The sequence below is a fragment of the Bufo gargarizans genome, chromosome 2 (assembly GCF_014858855.1).
Source record: "Bufo gargarizans isolate SCDJY-AF-19 chromosome 2, ASM1485885v1, whole genome shotgun sequence".
Classification (NCBI taxonomy): Eukaryota; Metazoa; Chordata; class Amphibia; order Anura; family Bufonidae; genus Bufo; species Bufo gargarizans.
Window position 1 is genome coordinate 227,369,998 of NC_058081.1, and position 13,064 is coordinate 227,383,061.

At 47.6% G+C, this 13,064-nt stretch overlaps 1 protein-coding gene across 3 annotated transcripts in view; it reads right to left on the minus strand.

Moving 5' to 3' along the window:
• Positions 1-12,635, minus strand: part of USP6NL (USP6 N-terminal like) — a 153,313-nt gene extending 140,678 nt beyond the window's left edge. For 2 of the 3 annotated variants that reach the window (XM_044280074.1, XM_044280072.1), the window contains exon 1: positions 12,458-12,635. The gene's annotated coding sequence lies outside the window, so the exon portion shown is untranslated. Of the gene's footprint in view, positions 1-9,348; positions 9,384-12,457 lie in introns of all 3 variants that reach the window. The other variant, XM_044280073.1, reaches the window with a different exon arrangement.
• Between the last annotated feature and the right edge of the window lie 429 nt (positions 12,636-13,064).

The following is a 13,064-nucleotide window of genomic DNA, read 5'->3' on the forward strand; positions in this document are numbered from 1 at the left end:
ACGAATGTTCTCTATTGACGTGGAGCTCAACACTACCTACAGTGTGATTCTGTGCTAATGTCCACAACCCCAAAACAAGAGCTCAGTCTTCAGCATTCGCAGATGATCTCACAATCAATAGAGGTTCCAGTTGTCCCCGGCGCGCGCTGTTCTCCAAGAACACCAGTAGGTCTTAAAAACGTGACGTGAATTCATTTCAAGGTCCACAGAGTTTTCAGAACACTGACTACTTGAGCACTGGACATAGATAAATATCAAACGCTCCAGGACTGGCCAACAATCTAAAGTTCACGGGGACAGCCGGACAGTCATTGGATAGAAGCAGTTAGGAGAAAGAAGGATCAGGCAACAAGGGAATTCAGTACGTTGATCCTCTGGTACACCAGCCATAAAGACACTTGAGGGGGGCGGGGCGCGGATCTGTCAGCAGAGCGAGGGGGGCGGGGCGCGGATCTGTCAGCAGAGCGAGGGGGGCGGGGCGCGGATCTGTCAGCAGAGCGAGGGGGGGCGGGGCGCGGATCTGTCAGCAGAGCGAGGGGGGGCGGGGCGCGGATCTGTCAGCAGAGCGAGGGGGTGCCAATCTGTCGGCAGAGCGAGGGGGTGCCAATCTGTCGGCAGAGCGAGGGGGCGGGGCGCGGATCTGTCGGCAGAGCGAGGGGGCGGGGCGCGGATCTGTCAGCAGAGCGAGGGGGCGGGGCGCGGATCTGTCAGCAGAGCGAGGGGGCGGGGCGCGGATCTGTCAGCAGAGCGAGGGGGCGGGGCGCGGATCTGTCGGCAGAGCGAGGGGGTGCCAATCTGTCGGCAGAGCGAGGGGGTGAGGCGCCAACCTGTCAGCAGAGCGACTTTTAATCTAATTTTCAAACTCATCGGAGCCAAAACCTTATTAGTCAGCAGATAACACCTAGCAGAAAGTCCTTAAGATGAGCAGTGCTCTAGTAAACCACTGCCGGAATACCACTTTACAAGTCATTGCTATCATCTGCTGTTCCTTCCTTTTTCTGTTGGTTCTCGTGCAGAAGTCCTTGTTTCAATCACAAACATTCAGAGCCACAACTCAAGTAAAGATGATCTTATTCATCCTGTATTCTGTAATCTTCCTATTTCAAGCCACAGAAAGAAGGCTCAGCCACTTCCCCATCTTTCCATCACTCTATGGCATTTATCTTGACCTGACTGGTTATAGAGGATTCGGCTTCTACACCACAAGATATTAAAACAGGAAAGATCAGAGAGAGAAAAAAAAAAAAAAAAAGCTTATTTAGCTTGGCCGCATGCAGATTAGAGCCTGGTACATTCAGGATAAACCTAACAGCTTGGCATGCCCACAGTTAACCTGCCATACACTCCCTTATTACATATTGGCATCTTCATTGCTTATGTTTTACCTGCTTAAGGCCTCTTTCACACAAGCGAGTTTTCAGTCCGGGTACAATACGTGAAGAAAACGCATAGCATTCGAACTGAGTGCAAAGTGGAAACGTCACTTTAAAACCCATCCATATGAACCTTTACAAGACAAAAGCAATAAGGCTTAGGCCCCTTTCAGACGAGCGAGTTTTCCGCATGGGTGCAATGCGTGATGCGAACACATTGCACCCGCACTGAATCCGGACCCATTCACTTTAATGGGGCTGTGTACAGGAGCGCTGGATTGCAGCATGTTCTAAATACTATATTTTTCACGCAACGCAGGCCCCATAGAAGTGAATGGGACTGCGTGAAAATCGCATCCGCAAGCAAGTGCAGATGCAATGCGCTTTTCACTGATGGTTGCTAAGAAATGTTGTTGGTAAACCTTCAGGTTTTTTTTTTTATCACGCACGTACAAAACGCATCAAAGCGCATTGCACCCACGCAGTTGCATACATAACTGAATGAAATTACTTGCGAAATTGCGCATTTTTCACTGAACGCATCCGCAATGCATCCGGACCTAATCCGCTCACGCTCATCTGCAAGGGGCCTTAGAGGTGCTTGTTTTGTTAGCTGAGGAAGGTTTGTCGGGGGAGCTCAGGGTATAAAGATGGAGAACTATCATGTAGGTGTGCTTGTAAAGTCTACAACATATACAAACCAAGAGTAAAACCTTCTACTCATCACAGGTTTCAATCAGGCCAGCGGGAAAGGAGGAAGTCAACATTTCACCAGGGGCACAATGGCTGTTTGCTCAAGATTAGACGTGCGGACAAGCAACATTTAGCATTGAGAACTTTCAAACGACTGATATGTATGGACAGGAAAGCACAATATACATTTGGCCAAAAGCCAAAAATTAGCTCAGTGATCAGGAATCGTGACCCACAGGTAATTTAAGAAAACACGAGCAAGGCACACATGATGGACATTTTATTGGGAGGTCTGCAGAACTTGTGATATTACATCATGCCACTTCAGACAATGATGCTCATAACAATGTGCAGAATGCCAAGAAAAACTTAGGACATCAGATGGGGGGGGGACAAGGAAAAATAACCACTCATGCACAGCAAGCCTTTATGGCAGCGTAGTATGGCATTGGCTGATGCTGCAAAAGTAAGATGCCAACATGCTGTGAATGCTGGAGAACATCGTGCATAGTAAGAAATGAAAGGAGACCATCCAGAATTAGGCCCTTTGGCGCACATTAAAATGTGAATGCCACCTATTATGATGGTATATGATCGCTTGACATTACAAACCCAAAGTTGGGGTGGCACTAAGATACTGATGACTAATATAGTGGACCCCAATACTCCTAAACCATCCAGACAGTAGGTAGTGGACTATATTCATATGGATGGTGATTTAGATCCAATCAAGGTCTTCAAGACAAGACCGTGATACCTGACAAAAGCACAACGGGAAGAGTTCCCAACAGAATCCCTCCTTAGTTCAGCTGCCGGCTGGTCTTGGGGAGAGCTTCTAGTCCTGCCATGACTACTCTGAGGGGGACTTACAATGAACACTACGAGAAGTGTGACTTCTTGTTACAATTTGTGAGGGACTACTAAGAAAATGGAGGGGTTCTACAGTAAGAATGGAAACTACAGGGGACTCTACTATAATGATAAAAGAAATGATGTAGGACTTTGTCTGATGGTTAAGTGGGGGCCCTGCTCCGATTAATAGGAGAGTGCAGTGGTCCCCTGGTTGGATGCTAGAGCTGTCACTCACGGTGGAGGGGGGGGGGGGTCAACTGCAAAGCCACTCAGTGCACACTCCATCCACAGCACAATTTCAGGAGCATATTTTGGCAGAATAAAACTTCATATAGCATGGTCAATGTGGCTGACAGATTCTCTTTAACCTCTTCACTCATTATCATGTACATGGTATGTGATATTGTGTGAGGGCTTGTATGGATTCGCCACGGGTGCCGGCTATATAATACAGTAGGCATCGAGCCGCACTGACAGGGAATAGTGATCGGCCCAAGCCCCATGATTTAACCCCTCAGATGCCAGGATCAACACCGATAAAACCATCTGTGAGGTAAAGCAGAAGGATGCGGCTCCCTCTGCCTTCCGATCAGTTACCACAACAGCCTGGGGCCTGCTTCCCAGCACAGCTCAGTAGATAGAGATTCTCTAACACTGGGTTGAGACCTGAGCGTACTTGAACGTACGCTCTGTATGCGCGATTGTACAGGCGTTTGCAATCGCGCATACAGAGACAAGCGAACGCCCATTGTCGCGCGTTCCCACTGAAGTCTATGTACGGGAACGCGCAACAAGACGCCCCAAAGAAGCTCCCGTACTTCTTGGGGTGTCGGACGTTTTACAGCGTGATCGTACGCGCTGTAAAACGCTCAGGTAAGAACCATTCCCATAGGGAATCATTGGTTCTTGCCTGTTGAGCGTTTTACAGCGCGTAGGAACGCGCTGTAAAACGCTCAGGTCTGAACCCAGCCTTAGGGTGAAAGGGATTCTGTTGCTCTATTTGGGTGAATGGGACAAGGGACCAGAAGAACCCATTTTCTAGCCCCATAAAGAGATTAAATATCTTATGTAAAAAGATTTAAAGAGTTATGGCTCTTGGAATATGGGGAGGAAGAAATGAAAATGCAAAAATGAAAAAGGTCTTGGTCTTGAAGGGGTTAAGGTAACATCTATGATCCTCAACTGAAGTGCTGGGGGGGGGGCCTTTGCACATTAAGGCTGGTTTTACACAAATCATGCCCACCCATGGCACCTAATTGCCGAACAACTTTGAAGGCAATGGGGGAGATTCATCAAACTGGTGTAAAAGAAAACTGGCTTAGGGTACTTTACTTACGACATTAGCAGCAGGGGACTCCGGCAGGCTGTTCCGGAGGGTGAACAGCCTGTCGGATCCGTCCTGCCGCTAGTACATGGACTGCTGCACCATCCCAATTGACTATAATGGGGCGGGGGCGGAGTGCCGGCGGCGGCACGGCGAGAGGCGGTCGGACTAAAAGTACTACATGCAATACTGCCCCTCGTCGTGTGCCGCCGCCGGAATTCTGCCCCCATTATAGTCAATAGGGACGGAGCGGCAGTCCAGGGGCACACGTGAACTAGCAGCAGGACGGATCCGACAGGCTGTTGACCCGCCGTAACAGCCTGCCGCTAGTGTGAAACTAGTCTTAGTTGCCCATAGCAAACAATCAGATTCCACCTTCCATTTTCCAAAGGAGCTCTGAAAAATGAAAGTTGGAATCTGATTGGTTGCTATGGGCAACTAAATCAGTTTTCCCCTTTACTCCAGTTTGATAAATCTTCCCCCAATAGCTTTTCTTTTACCAACAAAATTGTGCAGTTGAGACAAGACAGGGTGGGCACTCCATTGGTGGGTGGGGGTCAGGAAGCATGGGGCTTTTCAAATGCAGCGCACTCACTCTCCAGCCAGGTTGTGCGGACCCAGCCCTACACCATGGTGAAGCTGGCTCTCAACGTCATCTCAATGAGCTATGCAGAGTTGTATGGAACAGTTTTTTTTAGTCATGAAAATTCGTGCAGCAAATCTGCAGCATGTGAATACACCCTAAACTAACAGGGCATCTTTTAGCATTTCCATAAAGAGTCTGTAATCCTAAATATTACAATTCATATCCAGCAGGTTCAGATCAACAGAATAAATCAGGGCTGTGGAGCTGCTAAGCCAAACTTTTGACTCCTATTTTTCCACACCAATTTCTTCCTAATTGGCTCATGTATAATAATTAGTAAGAAATTGACTGCAGCACAATGGTGACATCAGGCTTCTCATCACCATCCTGTAAATAATCAGGCTACTGTAATAGAACAGATTTATATTAAATATACATATTTCTAAGCTTCCCTATACTGCTATAAAAATATGCATGTGATACATTAATAATACAATATTAATATATAGATTTTTATTTTGAAGCTGACATTTGGGTCAGTACATGACTGGCAATTATATAAAATCATCCACTAGCAGCTAATTGTACATACTGTAAGTACAGCATAAATAACTTCCTTTATTACAGGCAACAGACAAACTGGGTCATTTTCTAAAGTTCAGTGCAAATGCCTATATGTGATCAGTGTGTATACATTGAAGGCCTTAACACACAGTTAAACGGGTTTTCCGATATTTTAATACTGATGGCCTATACAGTGTATAGGTCATCAGTAGAGATGAGCGAAGCAAGCTTTGAATGCTACATCCGAAGCCACGTTGCTAAAAAAAAAATCGTTATAATACTGTACGGAGATTCGTCTCCGTACAGTATTAGAATGTATGGGCACCGGTGAGCCGAAGTAAGTTATTCAGGAAGTCGTGCGAGACTTCGTTGAATAACTTTGGTAACTGATAAAAAAAAAAAAAAAAAAAAAAACACAACACTTCAAAACTCAGAACTAAACTTGGCTTTGGTTCCGAGAGGTACCTTGGAACTGAAGGCAAGTTCAGTTTCAAAGTTTTTCACTGTAATAATCAATTACCGAAGTTATTCAACAAAGTCTAACACGACTTTGTGAATAACTTACTTCGGCTCATCAGAATCCATACATTTTAATACTGTACGGAGACGAATCGGTGAGGGTCTGACACACGTTGTCCTTTCAGATTTCCCTAGTCCAGTGACAACAGGTTCATCGGTCACATGGCCCATGCGCAGCTCAGCCACATAGAAGTGAATAGGGCTGAGCGCGATACCAAGCACTTGGACTTGGTAAGCTGCGAGAAGGCCGCCGATACCTTCTGAAAACAACCGATTTGTGGAGTCCTGGGTTTTGGACACCCACCGCTCAGATACTGATGGCCTATGCAGAGTATAGGTCATCTGTATTAAAATCTCAGAAAACCCTTTTAAAGGGGGTCATTTACTATAGACCAGAGTTTCACACACTAGTCTTTGTAAAGACCCACTGACAGAAGATCTGACCAATTTAAAAAGAGAATAAATGGAGCCAAAGGGCACATGCCCAAGCTGCCCTTCCATCAGATCTGGAAACAGGACCATGGTTCTCGGGACTGGGCAGACCCCCAGCAATTAGTTATCCCCCAATCCTGTGGATAGGGGATGACTTGCATACTTGACACAATCCCGTTAAATTTGTTGCATCTTCTCCTGTCCATGAGCCGGAACACATCTACTCAGCCAAGGATCTAGAGTAGATTTCTGGTGTTTTCTGGCAGACATGTTGTTAAAGGGAGTCTGTCACCGTATTTGAGCATATTAGACAGATCCAATAGCGTTATATGTGCCACCCAGAAGTTAAAAACGGTACCTTTGTTGCATATACCGGAGTCTTCTTTCAGCCAAAAATGAACTTTGAAGATTCTGTAAATGCGCCCTCTCAAGTGCCCAGGGCGGCGTCTCAATCTTCCCAAGACCGGACCTCCCCAACGGCTCATAACCCCGCCCTCCGTGTGCCTCTGCCCGCCCGTTTACGCTCCTCCTCCTCTCCTTTTCCACTGCGGCTGCGCGGTCAAATTCGTAGCGGGCGCAGTGGAAAAGGAGAGAGGAGGAGAGTAAAGGGCGGGCAGAGGCACACGGAGGGCGGGGTTATGAGCCGTTGGGGAGGTCCGGTCTTGGGCTTGGAAGATTGAGACGCCGCCCTGGGCACTTGAGAGGGCGCATTTACAGAATCTTCAAAGTTCATTTTTGGCTGAAAGAAGACTCTGGTATATGCAACAAAAGGTACAGTTTTTAACTTCTGGGTGGCACATATAACGCTATTGGATCTGTCTAATATGCTCAAATGTGGTGACAGACTCCCTTTAAATAAGTTGGGCAGAGAAGCTCCCGCCAGTGGTCCACCTTCTTCTGCCCACTTCTTCAAAACGTCAAAAAAGTGTCATAGAACATTACAGTAGACCTGCAAACATGCTGAAACTCACAGCATCATAGATCATTATGATGCCATTCGTTCAAGTCCGTCTGGGAAATATGGCGGTAATACAGACCGTTCTAGCTGGACCACACATAGAAGTCTGAGAACTGCCAAAAATAACATATGAGCTACAAAAAGCAATACAAGTCATAGACATGGCTAGGTAAGGCTTGGTTCATATTAGTCGCGTGACAGCTGCCTCGGACTGCAAAAACAGCAAAGGCGGTAAGCATGAGGCCTTATACCGATTGATAATACTGTGTAGCCCTTAAGAGTCCTGAAATCCACTGAATTTCACCGACATAATGCTGTAGGACTCTCAGGGTCACACAGCAAGGCTTCTTGCAAACAGCCATTAACGTTTTTGCAGTCCACGACAGCTGTCGCGTGACCAAGATTGCTGTGTGGCCAAACCTTGAGGCCCTTTGAGCGGAATAAGTCCGGATGCATTCAGTGAAAAATGCGCGATTTCGCAAGCAAGTTAAGTTTTGTCTGCGATCGCATTTAGTTTTTTTTGCACAGGTGCAATGCAATTTAATGGGTTTTGCACGCGCGTGGTAAAAAAAAAAAAAAAATTTAAAACTGAAGGTTTGCAAACATCTCTTCGCAACCATCAGCAAATAATGCATCTCATCCGCACTTGCTTGCGGATGCGATTCTCAGGCGGCCAAATTCACTTCTATGGGGCCAGCATTGCGTGAAAAATCGCAGAATATAGAACATGCTGCAATTTTCACGCAACGCCCAAGTAATGCGAGAAAACCAACGCTCATGTACACAGACCCACTGAAATGAATAGCTCTGGATTCCGTGCGGGCGAAATACTCGCTCGTGTGAAAGGGGCCTAAAGGGGTTGCCCAGGATTAGAAAAACAAGGCTGCTTTCGCCATGCACCAACCCTATCCACAGATTATGTGTGGAATTGCGACTCTTCTCCACTGACTCCAATGGGACTGAGCTGCAATGACCAGACACCCCATGGCCAGGGTGCTGGTTTTGGTACAACGCACAGCCATGTTTTCTAATCCTGAACAACCCCATTAATACATCAGCCTGACACTGCAGGCACACTAGTAAAAAACATCACTGATCGCAACAGTGACTATTTGCTGCATGCGGCTCATTCCCATACCACACTACACAAAAGATAAAAGATCAAGCCAAAGGTTTAAACTAAAGTATTGTCCAGGATTGCAAAAAATATGGCAACTTTCTTCCAAAAACTGCACCACCCCTATCCATGGGTTGAGTTTGTTATTGCAGCGAGTCATTGGATCAAAGCTGCAATACCACACACAAACTGTGGACAGGGGTGGCGTTATATTAGGATAAAAGCAGCCATCATCAGGATAGGTCATCGATATCCGATCAGCAGAGTTCGACTGCCTTGCCGCAGCTCAGCCCCAGTGAAGTGCGGGCACCAGAGCTCTGCGCAGAGGTGCGGGAACTCAGGACCCCGCCGATCTGATAGGTCATCATTAACATTTCCTAGACAACCCCTTTAAAGTCTACTATGTAACCACAGCCTTGCAGGATGACACACGACAAACTGGATGCAGGCAGCGATCATTCCATGCCATGATAGACTGAAACGTAGCGCTAAACAATACACGCTTCTCACATGCTGGCATAACAGTCGTGCAAATAAACCATTTCAGTGCAGATGTATTCCTTCTGGCAGGACGCCTTCCCGCCGCAAATTAGTCTACGCTTTAATCAAGGAAGCAGGAACTAACATACTACACATGAACAGGGCATTGAAATGGTTACGCCGAGAAACATTTCACTACTTCGCGGCACACAGCGATCCTATTGTTAAGGAGAAGCTTCAAAATAAGACCACATCCAAGTGGGCACAAAACGGCACTTTGTCTTTGGGATGTCATCGCCCGCGCAGGGCTCTGAGCATGCTTCATTGTCAGACAGCGCAAGACAATGACTCTGGAGAACAAGGCGACGTTGTCTGTGTGATAGTACAGCCACACCACGACACACACGACCATTAGTGGGATGAGTGCAGTGGGAAGGAACACCATTCTACCTGAGGTATGGCTCACCGCCAACTCTCCCCCAGCCCTGAAAGAGAGGGACAGTCACAGGACAGGTTATGGGTAAGGACGCAGATCACAGCATACAGAAACAGAGGGCGGCTCAGAACAGTGAAAAGTGCAGGAGAACAACACACCAAAGAAATGAGAAGTTCTATTCTGCTAGGGCCCGCGATTGGCAATGATTGGTGTGACTGATGGTCAGACAATTATGTAGAGCAGCACAACAGTACCTTTACGTGGAACTTTGCCAACCCAAGGCCCCAGATCCATAGGGGTCAACACGATCATATTCAAAACGGAAGTGATGGCAGCATCTCCAATCCAACAAGGTTTATTCACAAGTGGTGCATGAGGTCCAAAAACAGCAACGTTTCGGCTACATAGTAGGTTTCATGCTTGAAAAAGGCTGTTGCTGTTTTTGCACTGTCTCATGCACCACTTGTGAATAAACCTTGTTGGATTGGAGATGCTGCCATCACCTTCATGTTGAATACGGGTCCATATGAACGGACTGTCTAAGAAGTCTCCCCTCATGCACGGATCACACATTGAGACCACAGCAATCGCACTCAGAATTTTACAGTTTCGGGACTTGTCTTATACACTTTACGACGCAAGCGCAACACTTGCATGCGCCACACGAAGGGTCTTAGCGTACAGTTACACAACAATTAAACGGAAAAACTGTCTGCTTCGAACGGTTGTTGTTTTTTAAACTGATACTTTCTAGGAAACCATCAGTCTGTGAGAACGGCCAAAATAGGACATATCCTAATTTTTTTGACAGCTGTTAACGGGAACTGGTCACCTGCCAAAACCACCCCTAGCGGCCAGCAGTGTTTCTCATGATGCCTCTCTTCCTGAAGGCCGGTGCGGCTAAAGCTCAGAAAACGTTCTTTCATCCCATGCCGGCGCGCTTCTCTAGTCATGCTTAAAGTCAAGGGGGCAGCGGCCTCCTTGCTTCAAGTCACGGTAACCACGCCCCCTTCCCTGCCCCTTCGCTGTGACTGACCGCGCTTATGCAGAGAGTTCAGCAAAGCCAGCAGAACTGCCGGCTGTCAGTCACAGCGAAGGGGCAGGGAAGGGGGCGTGTTTACCGGGACTTGAAGCAAGGAGGCCGCTGCCCCCTTGACTTCAAGCATGACTAGTGAAGCGCACCTGCAGTGGATGAAAGAACGTTTTCTGAGCTTTAGTCGCATCGGCCTTCAGGAAGAAAGGCATCATCAGAAACACAGTGACCAAATCTACCGTCCAGCATCAGCCACAGTGATCCTAGACCAGGCATCCTCAACCTGCGGCCCTCCAGATGTTGTAAAACTACAACTCCCACCATGCCCTGCCATAGGCTGATAGCTGTTCGGGCATGCTGGGAGTTGTAGTTTTGCAACAGCTGGAGGGCCGCAGTTTGAGGATGCCTGTCCTAGACAGTATTAATAAATCTACATAGTGCCTAACTACACAGCCAAAGGGGTTAAACATAAAAGTTGGTTTTCATATTAATATCCCATATTCACATATACAGGGAGAGATTTATCACGAGGGGGATTTTTCAGTTATACACGGAGACTGTTTCCATAATTCACGCCAAGTTTATGAAATGTCACACGACGTTTGAGAAATATTTCTGGCGCATCTTTAAGTAAGGGCCGTTTCACACTGAGTTTTTTGGCACATATTTTAAAGTGCTTCAGCCTTAGTCCGCAAAAAAATACGGATGGCGTCCGTGTGCATTCCGTATTTTGCGGAACGGAAAACCCGGCCCCTAATAGAACAGTCCTATCCTTGTCCGTAATGCGGACAATAATAAGACATGTTCTAAGTTTTTGTGGAACGGAAACGGAAAGCATGCGGAGTAACTTGAGTTTTTTTGCGGACCCATTGAAATGAATGGTTCAGTGTACGGTCCGCAAACAAAAAAACAGAACGGACACGGAAAAAAAATACGTTTGTGTGCATGAGGCCTTAAAATCGGCTGAAAAAAAATTCCCATTCATTTAAATGGAACAGCGTTTTTTTGTTTTTTTAAAACACATGTATAAAAGAAGCTTGGAAAAAAAGAATGAAAGTAGAGGTCAGCTATAAAGAGAGGGTCACTGCTTGGGGTGACCATGGATTGCCCAAATGACCATTCATTTGAAAGTGCAGCCATGTTCACCTCTCCTTGAGAGGGTTTTCAGTAGCCGGACCCCAGCAGACTACTGCCCGCCCTTAGGGTATGGCTACATAGTGATACTGGTCGCTGCCAGGGTGGCAGAATAGCAGTGATCCCTCAGAAATTAATGAAACTGCTCTATTTTTTACAACTCTCAATGCAATCCCATTCATTTCTATGGGATTGCCGCTAGTCGCGACCACCAGTGTCGCCACATAGCTGTACCCTAACTGATCTCAACAGCAAGGCAACCCTGGAGGCAGTCAGCACCCATCTCATGGGCATACGTTCTCCTTGCAGCCGCTAAGCGAATGGACAACCATGTCCTTGGTGTGAGAACCGCTCAGCAGTCAATACAGGGAGAGAACCCCAAGGGTAGAAAGATAGATGATCTGGAGGGCAAGGGATCTAGTACAATAATATCTACATTTCCATGGTCAGTACAGGATACATACAGACAGCATATACAGCTAGTGAATACAGTGGACACATGGACCCGGGGTTACTATGGGGCAATCCATACATGTCACTTTACATCTGGGGGTTTGTTGACAGAGCCTCAGTAGTGTCACATCATAGCCTGGTGAAGAGCCTGGCACTGATCGTCCTATTCACCCCCTGAAGTATAATACTGAACGACCTCACCCACCTGATGCCCAGTAATGACTGATCGGCATCTGATGTTCTATATACACACAGTATACAAGGCTGTATAACCCAGCAATCACTGCTCAGCCCACACTGGGCACTGTCACCATCTGACAGTCAGCAAAAGTGTCAGCGGATTACCATGGCAACCACAAATCCCACACTGGAGAGGCTGATACAACTTCTAACAGGGGGACAGGAAGCAGAGGGTGTTGCCCGGCTCCTGCCACCTGCATCCCTGTCACTGCCGGCTGGGACCACCTCCCTCCACCACAAGGAGAACTTTTCCCCGCACTCACTCATAGCTGGAGCGGGAGAAGACACGCTCTCAAGCTGTCCTCCGCTGCGTCCTCAGCTCCGCAAGACTCCCGGGACCCCGGGCACTGTACTGCCCCAGCCGGACATCCCTGGTCCTCACAGCTTCTTCCGGTCCACCCGTCTGACTGCTGGGGGCCAACTTCCGCATCTCACAGGGAACACGGTCCCACCCAGACACGTCACCGGCCACGCCCCCCGCCAAACGAACAGCTCCTCCCATTGGTCAGGAGGAGCAGGACAGCCGAGATTTTGTCGTGACGTCATCAAGGCGGCGACATCGTCAGGGTGTTTGGCTCAGTAATGCTAAACACTACTATTTATAGCAGGAGGAACTTAATCCCATTGTCTGACAGGGAGTGTGGCCGGTAATGGCATAGCTCCAGCTACCAGGGCTCTGCTGTGTGGGTGCAGTCATTACTGCAGGTGTGGAAGGAAGAGCATTGTGAAACAACACATTACTCAGAGCCAGATACCGGGACAACAACTTCAGGGGATGTGACATCTCCAGGAGCTTCTACCACCCCTCATTCTCTGGATAGATCATCAGTGGGGGCCCAACACCTGGGACCCCTGCTGATCAACTGTTTG